The sequence below is a fragment of the Acyrthosiphon pisum genome, chromosome A1, assembly GCF_005508785.2.
Source record: "Acyrthosiphon pisum isolate AL4f chromosome A1, pea_aphid_22Mar2018_4r6ur, whole genome shotgun sequence".
Lineage (NCBI taxonomy): Eukaryota > Metazoa > Arthropoda > Insecta > Hemiptera > Aphididae > Acyrthosiphon > Acyrthosiphon pisum.
The window spans coordinates 78,367,185-78,372,907 of NC_042494.1; positions in this window are offsets into that span (position 1 = coordinate 78,367,185).

The window sequence follows — 5,723 nt, forward strand, 5'->3', positions numbered from 1 at the left end:
ATTATTTATGATTATAAATTAGTATTTAGTAATTACTAAAGAGTGGACTTTAATTTATTAGAAAACTGAAATATATTTTCTATGAAATGTAAGTTATGCTTAATAATATGCGCTGTAAAACATAAAAAATAGTAAAAAACTTAAAGATTTTTTTTTTGTTTCATACATTTTTTATTATCAAACTGTTACAAAAAAAGAACAATAAGAACAATTTATGGTAATTAATAGCTAAATAAAATAAAAATAAAAATACTTATTGATTGAAATGATGAACAGACTGCAGAGGCCTCCCAGCGGAGGTATACTAAGATATATTGATATAACTAAGTATATTTGTCATTAAATTATATTAATTATTGTGAACCTTGTTTTAAATTTTCAATCCTTCGCTATAAAAGTTGAACATTTTATAAATTGTTTTTAACCACAAAATAATTGTTAAATTTTAAATTTGATACATTTTGTCAAAATTCGAATTTTAAATGCTTATAAACAAAAAATTGTGACTATGTATTTTTAATATTTTTCAACTGCTATAGTAACAATATATTAGGAGCTTAATGCGTCATTTAAAATTTAAGTTCAGTCCACCACAGCTGCAGGTGACCATTTCATTTTTCTACTTATTGCATGATGATAATGGTTGGTGGAGCTAACAGTCGCGGTGCCAGAAATTTAGTACCTACCAGATGGGCCAGACTGAGGCCAAAATGTTTACTTCATACATTATATAAAACAATATCTAGTAGTGGCAGGCTTTTGCGCAAGTGCCGGCCAGTTACAAGGTTCAAACCCCCATAGTCTCAATTTTTTTTACACTTCGTCGTTTAAACTTACTAAAACAATGATTTGTAAACATGATGTATTAATTGTATTTTTTTTTAATAATTAATAAATATTTTTTGTACTTAAAAAATTACACCCAATACTCAGCAAACCATCAGACATTAATTGTAGTATAATTGAGTATACCTATTACCTAACTATTATAAAACATAACTATAAATTACAATAAAAATATTATATGTTGTAATACCAAACAAATATACAACTTACGCAATGAGCATTCTTTTTTTTAAAGTATTTACTAATTACTTATTATTTTCGTATTCAGACGCTGGTGAACACACGTCGCCTATGTGCTATCGGCTATGGGCTATGAGGTTTGAGTGCATAGTGCATTTAGTTTTCAACCCATTCAAAAAGAAGCTTACACTCAATATTTGTAATTTGTATATTTTTATAAATCATGAGATATAATTTTTTCTAAAATCCCATGAAATAATTGCATTACATTTGTATTTATTTTGGGCACATCAGATTTTAATCAAAAAAGTGATTTCTAAAAAGCATAGTCTAGAAGCTTAAAAATTCAACCATATTTTCGAAATTGCAATCGAACTTCAGGAAGTATGTTTAATTAACTACCGCTTTTAGTAGTTTTTATAGTTATGCAAACAACATATTTCATTTTTCGCCAAGTATTGACATGTGCGTGAGTGTGTGACAATTACACCCGGCGGTGGTTGTCCATCGCGGCATTATAGCTATTCTCAGAATCGACATGGCCCAAATGTTAATGTCATGTGGATTGCCTAAATATTACTCATCAAAACATGATACGCTGGAGCCCCTTAATTTTGGGGTGGGCAACGGGGGGCCCAAGACTTTTTAAGGTGGGCCTGGGCGTACCTTGACCCACCCCTGGTGCTACCACTGGGAGCTAACCACCTATAAAAATACATTTAAATTTTTTTCTCAATTTGTGGTTAGCGTTGTTGACTACCATGGCACCATAACTGTTTAGTTCATACACCACCAGATGCCATGCATTTATCAATATTTATTACTATTTAATAATTAATACTAGGTGCTAATTTGAATTAAGTGATAAATCCAGATTCGATAAATTGACACCCATACTTCCTACGGCTGCATGTAAACCGCGGTCAAATTAACTTTTTTGAAAAGTCGATATGTAATTATGTAATTATGTAAACTGCGACATAGCCGATAAGATACATTATAAAAACTGTGGCAATTTATTTTATATGCCTATACCATTATACTGTATATACATATCGATAGGATACCATAAATTATAATATATATGTATACCTATTACCTATGTGATATTATGTGCGTATATCGTTTAATTAAATTTGTCATGTTACATACAAATTGGTAAGGTAAATCCAAATGTATTTTTAAATGTATACTTATAGTACTTACTAGTTAGCATAGCCGTGCACAGACTTTGTTCGCAGGGTATGCAGCTGATAATATATTGTCAAATGTGCCCCATGATATAAATTCTCTTAAGATTAATGTGCATATGGGAGGCCTGGATAAAAGGGAGGAGCGAAGTAGGCGCAACCTCCCCCCCATCAAATCAAATCCCTAAAAATAGGATTGTATTATGTATTTATGTATAATATGTGAATTGTATATTATAATGTATATAATATTATGGGTCCAATTTTTTTTTTTATATATTCCTGGTGCCAAGCATACTTTTTGTTGCTTTAAACTTTCATAAATGCATTATTTTTCAATTTAGGCAATTTAATTGTAAGTATAAAGGTAATTTAGCCCCCCCCCCCCCAAAAAAAAAAAAAAAATCTGCAGGATTCACCCCTTGCTACACGGCATTACATTATAAACTTATTATCACCTATGGTTATTACCTACTTATTATTAGAAAATAATTAGTTTTTCTTATTTTTTTTTCACTGTAAATGTTTGAGTCATTGACCATAACAATGACCATGGTATATAAATATATAATATTACGCTGGATTTATTTTCCTTTACGCAGAATAGGATTGACAGAATAGGAACTGACAAGTAACTTGAAGAACGCATATGGTAAAGACATTTTGTATAAATTGATCACTGTTAACCATGGTTATCTACTCAGGTTGGTTCTATACCGCTATGCTGCCCGTGTATATCAATGATCTATGAGGCACCAAGATATGGGTATCCCAAACTATTATAGCTATTTCTTTCCAACAACAAAGGTCACGCGGTGTTATTAAAAAACCTCAAATTATTGAGAACCGCTCACAGTAAATTTAAAAACAAGTCCATATCGCCATATTATTTACCACCAGTCAAAATTAGGATCTGAGAGTCCAGTGTTGTCTCAGTCCTCAGACTATTTATGTGCCTCCTAAAACAAGCGTCTGTGGTCTGTCCGCAGGGTATGCAAGCACATACGCTGCATACCCCGTGCGCACGACTATGCTAGTTAGTTAGATGACTTAAATGTCAGTAGAAGTAGTTTAAGAAATTTAATATTTAATTCAACATGGAATTTACAACAATGTTTAGCCATATAATGGCAAACAATATTAGTAACCACGTTAAACAGTGATTATAAAATATGCATATTATGCAGGGACAAATAAACAACAAAAATACATAATTATATTTAAATAATAACACATAGGTTAATATGATGTGGGTACCTATATAATTTATGTTATCGAATCGACACTTCTATAATGTATATACGTACCTATTATAGGTATATAAAATGAATTGACGCAGTTTGTATAATGTATCTTATTGATTTTGTCGCAGATTGTATAATGTTAAATTTTTATTTGTAGCAGTTTACATATCAAATTTCAGAAAAAGGTTAATTTTTCCACAGTTTACCATCTCCCCTTCCTACATATTCAGTGGCGCAACTAGGGGGGGCTAGGGGGGCTTAGCCCTTTATTTAATAATAAATAATAATATCAATATTCAATAATAATTATAATTATAATAACAATTATAATATTGTCCGGAATATTATCTAATATCTAATGTCAATTTTAAACAGGTAAATATTTAAATGATACAGCTTATTAAAGTCAAGTTTAGTTATTTTATTATTCTATTGTAATTCGTCATTAAATTTTACCCTAACTTATCATCAATAAAGTAAAGTATGAATATTTGCAATGAACATCTTACTCATCTAAGGACTTAAAATTGGTAATAACCAAAAAAGTATCCCAATGCAATAAAAAATTACAACAACTGAGTTTTTTATGTTGATTTTATTACTTATATATTACCTCTATATCTTATTAGTGTTATACTGTTATTAGTTATTAAACTGGTAAGAGGAAAAACATTTTTTCTCATATTGGTACATTTTGTTTTAGTACTTCGTGAATATTTACATCATAAAATTAATTTTAAATGAAAAATAGAATGAGCTAAGTAATTTGGAGCAGTCATATAATTTATAATGTTATATAATATGAAAAATATTATAAAATCAGTCATATGAGTTGGAACAGTACTTGTCATTTATTTATCGTTTACACGTATTTTTTTATTTCTTTTTTGCGTAAAGTCCCGATTTTTTCAAACCATATATTGAAAATAAATTGACATTGTATCTGAACCACAAATTAAAACTTATCACTGATAATTATATTTTTTTTATTTCCTACTAAGACATGTATAGTTATTTATGATATCAAAATGGAAATAATAATAATATTAAAAATGACTTTCAAGTGACTGAATGTATAAAATGTAATTGGGTAAAATGTTGGAGAATAAAGTGAATATAAAATATAAATCCATAATATTCACTTACATGGTTACATGTTACATCATAGTTAAAAATATTTTATTTGAAGTACCTATATAATAAAGCTAAAATGGTATAAGCTGCTATGTAGTGTTCATAATTTAGGAATTTGTGGGAGGCCGGTGTGGGTGGCAAATCCTGTATTCCTGTATTAAATAATTTTGCACTTGGAACGCAGTTTTTAAAATATATTGTCGGATTGACCTCCTCTACTTAATAATTCACAATTTGAGCACTGGTTTTGCCTATAAATTAGATGTACCTAAACGACTTCCAACATACCGACTTGTTGCTTGTTGAATAAATTACTTTTAAAAATTAAAACAATTACGTTAAGGTCTCCACGGCCCACACACTGCACCTGTGGCGGTAAAATTATTTTGTCTTGGCGGTTCCGGTAAATTGTCATCCATCAGTGGCGCAATTAGGAATCTGGCATAGTTTTTATAATCATAGGCTATGCCGGGATTTTGTCGACCCCACCGTTTTAATATCAATTCCGTCAGCTATCAATTCCACTGGATTTTTGTTTATGTTCACAAGAATGCTATGTAACCAGAATGAGCATGTCTTTAACTATTTTATATTGAAAAAAAGGACTGTTGTGACTTCCAATTATTATCCTATTGGCTATTGACAATATTATGATTTAATATTTATTAGATTTTTGAATGTTTGCGCCTGGCGGAGTTACACAAAATACAACTATAACAGTATAACTGTATTTTTTTAAAATAACTTTTTTTTCTTCTAACGTGGATATGTTTTTTTCAATAAGAATGATTATTTATTAATATCTATGAACTAGACACTAGTTTCTTTATACTTACTATTTAGCAGCTGTCATTAATTTAATAATAGACATACGTAAAAAAATTATATTTTGTACCCACGAATTTTAATTTTTAACTAACGACTAAAAAATTTCAATAGATATACTTCTGGAAAAATATTTTCTAATATATAATTTTCAGTTAAAATATTTTCTTGGAAAATATTTTATGCAAACATTTTTTATGCATCATAACGTTCTGTAAAACTGTGTTCTGTTATATTCCATTCCAGTGGCGTACGCAGGATTTTTTCAATTGGGGGGGGGGGGGGAACGTTAACAAACTAATTA